Raw genomic sequence first — 15,421 nt, 5'->3', positions numbered from 1 at the left:
TACATTAGATTAAAAAAATTTTGCACAAACAAAACCAATGCAGCAAAGATTAGAAGTAGAAAATGGGGGCAAAATTTACAGCAAATTTCACTGACAAAGCCCTCAATTCTTAAACATATAGAGAACTGAGTCAAATTTATAAGAATATAAATCATTCCCCAGTTGACAAATGGTCAAAGGCTATGAACAAGTAGTTTTCAAAGAAATCAAAGCTATCTATAGTCATATGAAAAAATGCTCTAAATCACTATTGATTAGAGAAATGAAAATTAAAAGAACTCTAAGGCACCACCCCACACCTTTCAAATTGGCTAATATGACCAAAAAGAGAAATGATAAATGTTGAAGGTTTGTAGGAAAATGAGGACACTAATGTTCTTGGGACAGCTATGGAATAATGTTTTGTATGACTGCACATGTACAGACTATATCAAATTGCGTGCTTTCTCAATAAGAGGGGAGGAGAAGGAGAAAAGGAGAGGATTTGGAACTCAAAATTTAAAAAAAATGAATATAAAAAATTGTTTTTACATTTAATTGGAAAAATACAAATATTAAAGACTCATTGGGTCCTTCCATCTACCTTACAGTGCACATTCTCTCTGATGCTGTTTCCATCAATTAAATTGTGAGCTCCTTTAGAGCAGAGACTGCATCACTTGTCTATTTTCTTCCATAATGGCAATTAGAGACACAGTGAATAGAATGCTGAACCTGGAGTTAGAAAAACAGTTGGGAAGACCTGAGTTCAAATTTAGCTTCAGATACTTACTGGTCCTGGGCAAGTCACTTTACCTTTCCCTACCTTAGTTTCCTCAACTGTAAAATGGAGATAGTTGTATAGATCAAATGAGATGGCACATAGTAGGTACTTAATATTCCTCGTTCCCTTCCTTCCCTCCCTAAGCTCCCTAAGTACACAGTAACTGCTTAAAAATGCTTTTTTAAAGTTTTTCCCTTTTGTTCTGATTCTTCTTTCACAACCTGACGAATGTGGGAATGATTAATATGATTGTACATGCAGAGCCTATATCATCATCTTGGGGAGGGGAAGGGGGGAGAAAAGATTTGGAATTCAAAATCTTGTAAAAGTGAATGTTAAAAAATATTTCTGCATGGAATTGGAAAAAAAAGTACTATTAAGTTGGAAAATGCTTTTTTGCTATTTCATTTACTCATGTACATGTGGATCTAGGTGGTGCAATGTATACAGTGCTGGGCCTGGAGTCTGAAAGACCTGAGTTCAAATCTGTTCTCAGAGGCTAGCTGTGTAACCTTGGACAAGTCACTTAACCTCCACTGGCCTTTGTAGTTTTCTCAACAACCAGAGTTATTGTGAGAATCAAGAGATAATGATTATAAATGGCGTAGCCCAGTGCCTGGCACACAACAGGTGCTGTATAAATGCTAGTTATTATGATGATGAGTAAACGTTATACACATATGGATATTACAGATAGTTGGAAGTCATCTGTAAAGAAATGATTATCGACTGTCAAGGGAAAGATGGTAGAGAAGAAATAGAAGAGGGCCCATGACAATCTTGGGTGATGGCAGCCAAGGGGAGGCTGATGATCCAGCAAAAGAAACTGAGAAGGAAAGGCCAGAGAGCTGGAAAGAGAACCAAGAGAGAGAATTGTCCTGGAAGTCAAACAGAAAGAGCATCCAAGAGGAGAGGGCAGAAATGAGGCCTGAGAAACGGCCATTGATTTTAGCAGTTGAGAATACTGGTAGCTGTGGAGACGACAGTTTCAATAGAGGGATGTGTTCAGAACCATCCTGCAAGGGACTGTGGAGGTGAGGAATATAAACAGCTCTTTTTAGAAGTTTGGCTGTACAAGGGAAAAGAAGCATAGTACAAGGCCTGGAGGGGACAGCATGGGTCGTCCTTATTTGAAGGATGGTGGAGATTTGCTCACATTTGTCGGTGCTGAGGAAAGACCTAAAGGACAAGAGAGATAGAAGATCAGAGAAAGGGAAGAAATGATGTAGGAGGTCAGAACCAAAAGGAGGAAACTGATCTGATCAAGAGCACGTCATCCTTGGAAGGTTGTTAGAAATAACCAAGAATTCTATCTGTCCATGAGTCAGTTTAGAAATAAGAAAGTTTTATTTTATATCCCAAAATGGGTAATTAGGCCTCCAAACAGAGCCAGGCCCAAACTAGTTACATAAGCCTTTATAATTCATCCAGATTTGAATTTCATGGCTTGAACCCCATTGGTCCAGGGTTCACTAAATCCCACCCCTTGATTACATCTTTTTCTTTATGTTTTTAGTCTATATGTCTGCATCAGATAGCAGAAAAATAGAAATTTTCAGTTGCCACAGGAATTAACAGAAACTGTGAGTTTGAGGATATATCAATGACAAAGGTGGGTTTATGGCCCTATCCCCATCTTTTGTGAATTAGATCTGACCTGGCAGTTGTCTTTGACATATAGACAACTGCCAAGAAAAGTAGTAGATACGCTAATTTCCAGGTAGCCAGCACTCCTCTCCTGCTGCCTTACCACAAGCAATTTTGTCTCTGTCGTTACCCATAAGTATGAATTATGATTTCTGTTTAAATATAATTTCTGGAGAAACAAAATTCAATCACACTTTACAGAGAGAAGGTCTATCTCTTCATCAGAGACTATAGAAAGGAAGAGAGAATGAAGGACGATGAAGAGGCATTTTGAAGGATGGTGTGTAGGAGAGAAGGAAGCTCACGGCAGCTTTCTTCTGTTGGTTTTCTCAGTCCACTAGGAGGCGAGGTTGCCTCCTGCCTAGGCAGGATGAGCTCGTGGTGTGGGACAATTTTGGAGAGAAGGAGGTCTGGAAAGGCGACCACAGAGCATTGCAGCATTGGCTGCTGTAATGGGCCCAGATGAGAGAGAGAATGCAAATTTGTAGTGAAGCTGGTTTGTATGATTGCCTAGTTTAGCAGCATGGGAACTGGAATGAAGCCTTTTTTTGGTTTCCAATGCTAGAACTGGACTGAAGGCAAACATCATTCACTTGAAAACTATTTGTTAAGGGCACTTAGGTGGTACAGTGAATAGAGGGGTGTACGTGGAGTCAGAAACTACTGAGTTCAAATCTGGCCTCAGCCAGGTACTGGCTGTGTGATCCTGGGCAAGACTTACCACGCTTATGTATGTCTCAGTTTTTCCATCTGGCAATAATAATAGCACCTACCTTCTTTGGTTGTGAAAATAGCATAATGCTTTTTTTTTATATAGGTAGGAGGGTCTTTATTTTTGTCCTTTAAAGTATTTTATTTTTTCCAATTACTTGTAAAGACAATTTTTAATATTCATTTTTATGTAGAATTTTGAGTTCCAAATTTTCTCCTTTCTTCCCTCCCTTTCTCCTTCCCTAAGGGAAGACAGTAAGTAATTTAAAATAGGTTATAAATGTTCAATCATGTAAAACATATTTCTATATTAGTTATGTTGCGAAAGAAGACACAGAAGAAAAGGAAAAAACCACCAAAAAAAATGAAGTGAAAATAGCTTGCTTCGATCTCCATTCAGCTGCCATCAGTTCTTTCTCTGGGTGTGGATAGCATTTCCATCATGAGTCTTTTGGAATTGTCTTGGATCACTGTATTTATTAGCTTAGAAGAGCTAAGTCAGTCACAGCCGAGCATTGAACAATTTTGCTGTTACTATGTAAAATGTTTTCCTAGTTCTGCTCACTTTACTTTGCATCAGGGCATAGCATAATACTTTTAAAGTGCTTTATAAACCTTAAAGCTAACAATATTTTTACTAACTAATGTTTACTAACAAAGGAAGCCTGACATCACCATCATCACCATCACCATCACCATCATCATCATCATGATGGACTTGACCAAATTTATAAAAAACACAACAACCCCAAGTTATTCCCTAATTGATAAATGGTCAAAGGATATGAAGTCAGTTTTCAGAAGAAATCAAAACTACCTATAATCATATAAAAAATGCTCTAGAGTCTAAATCACTATGCATTAGAGGAATGCAAGTTAAAACAACTCTGAGGTACCACTTCACACCTATCAGATTGGCTAATATGACAGAAAAGGAAATATATACTCTTTATAGGAAGGAAAGGAAAAATATACTCTTTAATCCAGCAATGCCACTACTAGGTCTGTATCCCAAAGACATCAAAGAAAAATGAAAAGGACTTATATGTATAAAAATATTTATAGCAGCTCTTTTTGAGGTGGCAAAGAATTGGAAATTGAGGGGATGCCCATCCACTGGGGAATAGTTGAGCAAGTTGTGGTATATAAATGTAATCGAATATTTCTGCGATGAACAGGCTGATTTCAGAAAAGCCTGGAAAGACTTACATGAACTGATGCAAAGTAAAGTGAACAGAACCAGGAGAATATTATACTCAGTAATAACAACATCCTTTTATATTGTTTGTCCTTCATTTCAAAGAGGACCAATGATGTTATGGGGTGATGTCTTGACTCAAGGGTGACTTGTATTTAAGTGAGGAATAGTTGCACAAAAGTCTTCCAGACTTTTGGGAGTCCAGTGGCAAGACAAAAGTCAAGATAAAAAGGCATGACCTGGGATGCAGTGGATGACTTTGGCATCTCCAGTGTCTGACCAGTCTCTAAGCACTCCAGTATGCTTGTTTCAACCATTTTCATGACTATTGGAACAAACTGTTCTCATCTACCCATTCTACCTGTATATTCTCCTAACTCACCAACAGATTTGAGGCCTGTTACCTTCAATCTGGTTTATCCCATCTGCCAAGACAATTTTACCAAGGTGTGTTTGCTGGTTAAACTACTGCTTTCTTGGAGCCACAGGTGAGAGTTGGGAAAAGGTAGACAGCAAAGGTGGATGAACAGCCCTGAAAAGGGCTTGGTAAGCCCTCACACCAAAGATACACCTCCAGTGAATTGTGTGATGATCAACTGTGAATGATTTACCAATCTTAGTAATACAATGATCCAAGACAATGGTGAAGGGCTGATGACAAAAAAAAACGCTATCCACCTTCAGAGAGAGAATCAATGGAGTCTGAGTGCAGATTGAAGCACAGTTTTTAAACTTTCTTTATTTTTCTTGCTTTTTAAAATTATAACTAATATGGAAATATATTTTACATTATTTCACATGTATAATTGATATCACATATCTTGCCTTCTCAGTGGGTGGGGGAGGGGTGGGAGGGAGAGAAAATTCAGAACTCAGAATTTTCTTTAAAAAATGAATGTTAAAAATAAATAATAATTTTGTAAAGTACAATGATGTACTTGAAGATGAGAAGAGCTGAATTCGAGTACTGCTTCTGATCCTTTCTAGCTGCGTGGCCACTCTATGACCCTAGTATGTTGAGACAATGTCTATGACTTACTCCTAGATGGCTGTGATTTGTGATATGCACAGGTGGAAAGAATTCCTTCTTGTATTCTGTCTGCAGAGTACTGTCTCAGGGTTCTTGTAAATGGAATGTTTAGGTAGAACATTGTCTCTTCTCTTGTTGAGTTTACTGTCTAGGAGTGAGGGAATTGATACCTGAAGATCCTGCTAATGAACAATATTTCATAAGAAGTGCTATGTAGTAGGTCTATAAGGGCAGGTTGTAGACCTTGGAGAAGGAGGAAGGAAGGCTTCCTAGAGGAGGTGCCATTTTAGTAGGTCTTGAAAGGCTGTGTAGGAATTCAACAGCTGAAGAGCACAAGGCAAGAACATTCAAGACAAAGCAAAGGAAAGAGGCAGGGAAGTGCTAGGTGTGTTCTATAGGGGTCAAAAAAGGAGTGGATGGAGATGAAGGAAGAGAAGGAAGGCTGAAAAGAGAGGATGGCATCAGGGCATGGAAGGCCTTGAATGCCAGTTTGAAGTAATCAGGAATTCTGAAAATGTTGGAGTATATGAGTAATAGCTTTGATAAGAAAAGCGAGGAAGGCAACTGGCGAATCCCTATGTCCTGCTCCTCCAATTCTAATGGTTCAGTCACCTTTCATAAGGGGAAAACTCCCTTTTCCTTGTTACTTCTCCTTTTACTGACTTTTTATCAGGTTTGGTCCCACTCCTCATTAGTTCTGATGTGGATACAAACGATGCCCTAAGGGTCAGTACGGGTCACTTTCCCAAGCTCTCTGAGAGGGTTTGAGGCCCTCTCTGTAACTTGAGAATATCATAATGCCCTTTCCCCCTTATTTTGAAATATCATACAACTTGTACCAAAAGAATTGTTTTTGTCCTCCTTATCCTGTGTTCCCTCTCCTGTCATTCATTCATCTTCTTCATCCTGCCTCATGACTTTTCCTTACCTTACAAGCAGTCACCTTCTTCACCTTGTTTGTACTTATCCTGTCCCTAGATCTCCAACCCCCTTTAGAAGCCCTAAAAATTACATCATCATCCTACAGACTGTATAGCTTTCTGTCTATGTGTCTAGTTCTTTTCCTGTATCAGTGCCTTTGTTTTAGCTCCTTGCCAAATCTCAGGTCCATGTGCTTTTGCATCAATAATGCTCCCATTGGCTAAAGAGGTCTAAGTGAATTCCTTCAAATCTGAACCAGCTCTCCCAACTCTGATGGCTCAACAGTTTCATTCTTCTCCATCCTCTTCTTTCATCTACTCCCTGGGACTCTTGCTTGGACTATTATTACTTTAAAATTTTAATTATATTTTTCCAATTAGCAAGTATTACTTTTATCTCTTACTCCCCTCCACTGGAAAAAAATTAAGTTCCAAATTTTTCTCCCTCTTTTCCTCTGTCTCCTCTCCCTGTCCAAGACAACAAACAATCTGATATAGATTATACAAGTAAAATAATGTAAAACATATTTCCACATCAGTCTTCACACACATTTTTAAGAAAATCTGTCTAAACACTTTCTTAAGTCCAATCCACATGACAATAAATCACGTCCAGACTTAGAGCGATTGCCAGTTTCCTGTGACAATAGGCTCCCCCTCTTCTCCTCTCATTTTTCAAATTACTTTCCATCATACTTAGCAGCCTCTATGTTCAAACCCTTCTTGGGGCCCCTGCCTCAATGTAAGCCCTTGTGCAGAGAGTCTCTTTTTCTGTCTCTGCTGCCTGTACATAGTGTTTACTAAATGTTTTTAGAATTGTCGAATTTCCAGGGTTGTTGCTGTCTGTCCTTCATTCTCGAAGAGGACCATGGCATCAGGAAGTTGATACCACGATGCATAGATGCAAGGGAACTCTGAGGATATAAAGTTCAACCCAACCATTTTTTTTCCTTTTTTTCTAATAAAAAAAATTTTTTAAAGAATAAAAATTAATTTTCTCTCTTTCCCCTGTCCCCCCCCCCCCCCCCCCCTGCACATTGGAAAAACAAACAAGCAACCAAACCCTAACCCTTGTAAGAAATATGCATACTCAAGCCAACTGATTTTCTGCCTTGGTCCTGTCCTATCTTTGTCTCCCTCTGCATCCTAACTCCACTACCTCTCTGTCAGGAGGTGAGAAAGCTCTGTCCTAAGATGTTCAACTTGCCCATCTCTCTGGTCATTTTTACTGAATTCTATGGCTTTAGGAGACAGCAGTACTGCTCAGGTGCAAGCTGATTCCTTTTGAGTATATCTGTAGCTTTTCTATGTATACTGAAGGAGACGTTTCAGGGAGTAGGGCTGCTTGGTTAGCATTGAACACATCTAAATTCTGAGGAAATTTAATATTATGGTATATGATTTGATTTTTAATATTAATCTGTAATATCCCATTGTCTATTTAAATCGCCCATCTCCTAGCCCAGCTCCAGACCTCTCCTAGCCTCCAAGGCATCAACCTGGACAGGGACCCCTACTTTGGAAACAAAAAGTCAGCCTTAGCTAGGTCCTCCCCAGAGACAAATTGGTCTTTGTTCTTTCCCTTATCAAGATTTGGGATGATCTGCTCTGAAAATTAAAAAAAGAGACTAAGCCAGTAAAAACCTGGTAGAGATGGTTTATGTTTTACTGGCCAAGTTGGGTTTCATAAACCCAGAGACAAACTGGGTTTTATAAACCAGTAAACATTCCATCCCTAAAGTGCCAGAGGGAGTCAGCCACACTTGAAAATCATTTTCCACAGCAATAGATTGATCCACCCACCTGAGGGTGAGTCCTTCTCCTCCCAAAGGTAAAGTAATGACTCTCCTCCTCATTAAAATATCCACCACTTGGGATTGCCAAGGAAGAGCCAAATGATGTGCTGTTAAGCCAACTAGAAGACACATCAGAGTATAAAAGGCAATTTCTGGTTGGTGTTTTGTTTTTTTGTTTTGTTTTGGTGCAATTGGAGTTGTTACTAGATTCCATGCTTTTAATAAAGGACTTGCTTGGAATTCCAAGTTCCAAATCTCATTCACCCACAACAAAGTGAATGAATAGTGGAAGGGGTTAAGTTTAAGAGAAAAAGTAATAGGAGAAAATGCAAATTTAGGAGAAAACATGATTTGATGTGTTGAATTTGAGATGCTGGGGAGGACATTAAGGTGGTAGTGACCTATAGATGGTCAGAGCTGAAAGATCAGGACCATGTTGGTTGTTGTCCTTCGTCTTCAAAGAGTACCAAAATGACAACACCATGATAAGGTGAGATTTCAAGTGTGTCTGACTGTGGCTGATCAGACCAATATAAGCTCAGAATGCTCTACCACAGGTTGGGCACAGACAATCCATGTGAATATTTGGGATGGATATCCCAAATTTGCGCATCCCACATTTACTTTGTGCTCTCTCAATTCTGCTTTGCTCATAAAGCACAGCACCTTTTCTGATGTGGGCATACCATGCTGAGAGGTCCTGAGCCAGTGTCTCCCATGTTGCACAATCAGATCCAAAGTTCTTGAGAGAGACCTTGAGAGTATCCTTCTATCACTTCTTCTGACCACCATGTGATTGCCTGCCCCATGTAAGGTCTCCATAAAACAGTCTTTTTGGCAAGGTACATTTTGCATTTGAACAACGTGGCCAGGCCATCAGAGTTGCACTCTCTGAAGCACAGTTTGAATACTTGGCAGTTCAGCTCAAGTAAGGGCTTCAGTGTCTGGTACCTTATCCTGCCAGGTGATCCTCAGAATCTTCCTAAGACAGTTCAAATGGAAGTGATTAAGTTTCCTGGCATGGCACTGGTAGACTGTCCATGTTTCACAGACACACAACAATGAGGTCAGCACAACGGCTCTGTAGACCTTCAATTTGGTAGTCAGTCTAATACCTCTTCTCTCCCAAACTTTTCATTGGAGCCTCCCAAACACTGAGTTAGTTCTGGCAATGTGTGCCTCAACCTCATTGTCAATGTGTACATCCTTGGAAAGTACACTACCAAGGTAAGTGAACTTATCCACAGCATTCAAAACTTCTCCATTTGTTGTAACTGATGGTTCCACGTATGGATGGTGTGGTGGTGGCTGATGGAGCACCTGTGTTTTCTTGGTATTATTAGACCAAAATTAGCATAGGCAGCAGAGAATTGATCCATATTTTGTTGAATCTCAGCTTCAGTGGCTGCATTGACTCCACAATCATCTGCAAACACAAAATCATGCACCAACACTCCCTCCACTTTGGTCTTGTCTTGTAGACTTTTCAAATTGAAGAACTTGTCATCAGTGTGGTAGTTGACTTTGATGCTGTGTTCATCCTCATTGAAAGCATTTGTCAGCATGGCTGAAAACATCATGCTAAAAAGCATGGGAGCAAGCACACAGCCCTGTTTCACTCCACTGGTGACTGGGAAGACACAAGAGCATTGTCCATTATCCAGAACCTGGGCAACCATGCCATCATGAAATTGATGTACAATATGGATGAACTCCTCTGGGTAGCCAAATTTTGACTTAATTTTCTATAAGCCCTCACAACTAACAATGTCAAAGGCCTTGGTCAGATCTACAAATGTTGTGTACAGACCTCTGCTCTGCTCCTGGCATTTCTCCCAGAGTGGTTGGGCAGCAAACACCATATCGACTGTTTCTCAGCCTTTTCTGAAGCCACACTGACTCTCAGGTATATGACCATTTTCCAGGTGAAGGATCAGCCTATTAAGGAGGACTCTAGCAAGAATCTTGTCAGCAGTGACTAAGGGAGAGAGATCCCCCTGTGATTGTCACAGGACTACTATTCCCTTTACCCTTACAGAGATGGATAATGGAGGCATCCTTGAACTCTTGGGGGGATAACCTCCTCTTGCCATATAACCTGGAAAATTTCAGTCAGCTTTTGTATGAGTAATGGTCCCTCTACCTTATAAATATCAGCTGGAATAGAATCAGCACCAGATGCTTTGCCACATGAAAGGAGCCTAATGGCTCTCAAAATCCCTTCTTCAGTTGGAAGTTCAATTAAGGAGGGATTGACTTCAACCTGAGGTAAACGGTCAATGGCCTCAGCATTGATTGACAGTGGTCTGTTGAGAACACTATGGAAGTGCTCAGCCCATCTCTCTAGGATCATGTCCTTATCACTAATCAATGTGGCTCCATCAGGACTGAGTAGTTGTGATGCACCATATATTTTTGGTCCATAAATAGCTTTCAGGGAATCATAAAAGTGCTTTGGATTGTTACTATCAGCATAAAACTGAACTTCATCTGCCTTCTTACTGAGCCAGGAATCCTCCATTTCTCTAAGCTTTACTTGTATTTTGCTTTTGCTGGAATTAAATACTGCCTTCTTAGAGGTAGATGAACTATGTTGCTGGTAAATTCTGTAGGGTGTGTTCAGGGAGGACCAGTACCTTTAGTGTGATGGCTGCCAAGCCCTTTTTGGGGCTCTTTCTACCTTTGGTGTCCACCTGTTCCACCTAACTCTCACCTGTGGCTCCAAGAAGCTGCAGCATGTGCAGCTGCCACACCCCAGTAACCTGTTTCAGCAGATGGGCCAAACCAGGTTGAGGGTAACCAAGGGTTCTCAAACTCACCCAAACATGTGAAGACTTCCTCTGGTGGAATGGGCGAATGAGAACAATTTGTTCCAACAGCCATGAAGACAGATGAAGCAGGAGATGTGGAGCACTTAGAGCTTGGTTAGACACCAAAGACATCAGGACCATGTATATAGAAGTCAGAGTCATTGAGGAAGAATTGAATCTCATAGAAATGAATGAGATTGCCAGAGAGAAGAGAATCTCAGAAATACTCACCTTAATGGATAGGAAAGAGAACAAGAAGAAGGGAAGGATTGGTCAAAGTCAGAAGAGAGCCATATGGAGTGGGATGTCTCTGATGCTCAGTGAACCCTAAAGGCATGAGGACTAAGAAAAGACCATTGGATTTAGTAACCAGGCCATCACTGAGACCTCAGAGCAGTTCAGTAGTGGTGGGGTTGGAACACTAATTTGAGGTAAGATTTAGAAAAACATGGAAAGACTTGGACTTTTGAAGGAAGAGGCTATCCACTTTCAGAGGAACAGATTAACAAGTGGAAATAAGCATAGTATGGTCTTACATATATGTATGATTATAGATACCCATGTATATGTGTGTGTGTATAGATATCTATGTATATAGATATGTATATGCATATGTTTATAGATATATCTATATCTCTATGTATCCATGCTTAATTGTAGACTTCTTTAGGATAAGAGTAGGAGGGAGGGGAAAAAATAAAGTAAAAAGTGCCCTGTAGAGAACAAAAGAAAGTCAGTGGGGAAGCAAAGAAAAGCTAGGCAGCTTTGGATACAATGTGTAGTATTTATTATGTAGGTTTTCTTGAAATGGAAATTTGTTGTTTTAAATTGAATCCTCTCATGTCCTCCTGTGTACATGGTAATGTTTTTTCTTTTCTCATTTTATATTGAAGTTTAAAATAAATTTAAAAATTACAAAAAAAGAATAATTTGAGGTAAGACTGGGTGGTAAGGAGGTAGAATCATAAGTTATAATTTTTTTTCTTTCTAGAGGCTTAGTAACAAAGGGGAGACAAGAGATAAAGATGAATGGGATAGAAAGATGAAGTTATTAGGGAAACATAAATGTGTTTTATAGGCAGATCAATCAACTAGCATTTATTAAATATGAACTATGTCTGCTGCAATGGGGATTTAAAGACAAAAATGAGATGTCAGATGAGGAGCTAATGGGAAGAGGGAGATTATGCTGAAGATGAATGAGAGCTTGACGTGAGACATGCTACTTCTCCCTACTTAGTATCTCCTACATTGGTTTGATTCTACTGTGTAGCTCAGTGGATAGCGCATGTGGCCTGGAGGTAGGACCACCTGAGTTCAAATATGGCTTCTGACACTTACTAGCTGTGTGACCCTAGGTGAGTCACTTCACCTCTCTCTATCTTGGTTTCCTCAACTGTAAAAAGGGGATGATATTTGTAAAAGCAGTCAGCAGAAATACTTGCTTGCTTGCTTCTTTCTGTATTTTGCCATGTGATGCCAAGATAAGGTTCCATTATCTCTTGCCTGGATCGTCTCTTGTACTGACTTCCAGTCTAATATTTACAGAAGTAAATTCTGATCAATCACTCTTATGTATACATTTTATATTTGTGTACATATACACATGCACTCATACACACGTGTCTACATATATACATGTTTCTCCCTCTCTCTCTCTATATATATACACATACACACATACATGTGACTTTCTGCCTGATAAACTACTCCTTGAGGATGAAGATTGTTTTGTTCTTATCTCTTAGGCAGCTAGATGGTACAGTGGATAGAGTGATGATGTAAGAATAATTTTGGTACCCCTACTCAATTTATTCAGTTCCTTGTGATTTAATGGGTATTAGTGAGTGTGTTAAGAAAAACAGAATTAAATTTGAGTTGGTTATGTGTTGGGGGTGTAAGCTCAGTTCCATGTGGACAGTCTCAGGCAGGTAAAAGTGAGGACTTCTAAACCTTAGAGTTCTCATGAGGCCCCCCAGGGAACAGCTGGGAATTGAGGTGTGAGACCCGGGCTATCTCGTGCATTTCCGCCTCTTCCCCGTGGGAAACTTGCTGGGGAGAGCATCCCTGCCCTCGAGATTAATCCATGCTCTGAGCACACCTATTGTTGTCTAAGGGCTGAGAACAGGCACGGTATTCAGGTGCAAACTATGTGGCGGGAGAGCTTAAGTAGGGTCAGGAAAGCCTGAAGGCGCACTTAGCGCTGAGGGGCCCTTAGAGGACAGAAGGCCCCTCTTCCCTCTCCCCTCTCCCTTCTTCCACTCCCATTTCCAATCTCTTACTGTAAGATCTTTGCCTCCTTGGGAAGAGGATTCCTCTCTCCTGAGGAAGAATTCACCCTGCACATGTAACCAAGACCCTGAATAAAGCCTAACCCTTGTTCGATTCTGGAAAGTCTCTTCTCTCATATGTTTATCCGGTTTGGCCAGCCGAAGACCTGTGACAGGTAAGGAAAGACTCGGGTAGCCCTTAGGCCTCTAGGCCTGACAGTTATGTTAATTAATTCTGTAAGAATTAGAATTATGATTAATTAATCTACCATGTATTGGATTAATTACTTAGGATTGATTTTATAGGATAGACTTATGCTGTATTATTTAGGCCTCTTATAAGGATTTATTTTAGCTTGTGCTGCTGTAACACTGACACTCCTACCCTGTTTCCTAAATGTTTCATGCTTGAAATAAGGTTCATATGAATTATGGAAAATGCCTGCTGACCATCTTTCCACAGGGCATTAGTTACTGATGTTTTTCTATGGAAAGCCCCTGGTGAGATGTGCAGTGGAAGGTGTAAAACCTAGCTGACAGGGTTTCATAACCTGTGGAAAGCCCCTGAATACTGCTGACAAAAGTAGCAAAGGTTGATGGACATCTCTCTTGATCAAGCATGAATTTGCAGTGCCCATTGGTGAACTTTCAATGTCAGTAAAAGCCCATGCACAGTGAGCAGTGATGAAGAAGGTCTTGCATCCCATTTACTTAGGGTCTCTAAGATATTGAACATATGTTCAGAGCTTTGCCTCAGTTACCTTTGTTGGAGCCCACCTCAGGTCTGCAGTCAGGAAGACTACCATGTATTCTCCCTCTCCTGATCCAGCTCTCTATTTCTTAGCCAGTACCAGATAGTTTTGATAATTACTGCTATATAATCTAGCTTAAGTACTCCTAAATCTCCTTCCTTTACATTTTTTCATGAATTCTTTTGATATTCTTGACCTTTTGTTCTTCTACATTATTTTTCCTAGTTCAATAACTTTTTTTTTTGGTAATTATGATGGCATTGAATAAGTAAATTAGTTTAGGTAGAATTGTCATTTTTATTATATTAGCTCTACCCATCCATGAACAATGACTCTCCAGTTATTTAGATATGACCTTTTTTTTGTATAAATGTCATTTTATAATTACGTTCATGTAATTTTAGGGTTTGTCTTGGTAGGTATATTCCCAGTTATTTTAAATGGAGTATTTCTTACTATATCTTTTTGCAGGGTTTTGTTGGTGATATATTTTTTTGTGTATTCCTGCCACCTGTTCTTAACTTCTTTTGCTTCTGTTAAGTCCCCACCATTTTTGTCTTTTATCATGCCCATTTTCGCATGAAACACTCCCATGATTATTCTAATTTTTTTTGAAGAGATGTCTTGCAGTTGGGTGTATCTTCCCATATCTTCTTTCCCTTTTGTTTTCTTTCTTTCCTTATCAGACAGCCATTTTGGGGGGGGGGGGGGATGTTTCTTGTTGCTGCCTCCTGTACAATATTGCAAAGCTCTGTCCATAGTTCTTTAGACATGCTATCTAGCAGATCTAATCCCTTAAATCTAGTCATCATCTCTACTTCGTATTTATGAGGGGTGTTACTTAGGTCTTACCTACATGGTCTGATGCTTTTCCCACTTTCTTCAATTTAAGTCTAATTTTTCCACTAAGAAGCTCATAACATGAATCACTGTCAGTTCCAGTTCTTGATCTCACTGATTATATAAAGCTTCTCCACCTTTGGTTGCAAAGTATAAATCAATTTGATTTCCATATTTACTATCTGGCAATTTCCACGTATTGAGTTGTTGAAAAAGTGCTATGATCATTGAGTTATCTTGACAAAACTATTCCTCTCTGCTCCATTTTTGTACTCCAAGGTCAAACTTGCCTGTTATTCCAAATGTGTATATGTATGTGTGTATGTATACATACACACATATACATATATACACACATATATGTGTATATATACACACATACATATGTGTATATACATACATATATGTGTGTATATATATATATACATACATACATATATATATATTTTGGTGAGGCAATCAGGGTTGTGTGACTTGCCTAGGATCACGCAGCTTTTAAGTGTCAAGAGTTTAAGGTCAAATTTGAACTCTGGTCCTCCTGACTTCAGGGCCAGTGCTCTAACCATTGCACCACCTACCTATCCACCATTTATCTTTTGATTTCTTACTTTAGCATTCCAAACCCCTATGATGAAAGTGGCATCGTTTGGAGGTGTTACTTCTAGATTTTATAAGTTTTCAAAG

Source organism: Notamacropus eugenii, chromosome 5 (genome assembly GCF_028372415.1).
Source record: "Notamacropus eugenii isolate mMacEug1 chromosome 5, mMacEug1.pri_v2, whole genome shotgun sequence".
NCBI classification, from domain to species: Eukaryota; Metazoa; Chordata; class Mammalia; order Diprotodontia; family Macropodidae; genus Notamacropus; species Notamacropus eugenii.
The sequence above is the reverse complement of the archived record's forward strand: the minus strand, read 5'-3'. Positions refer to the sequence as shown.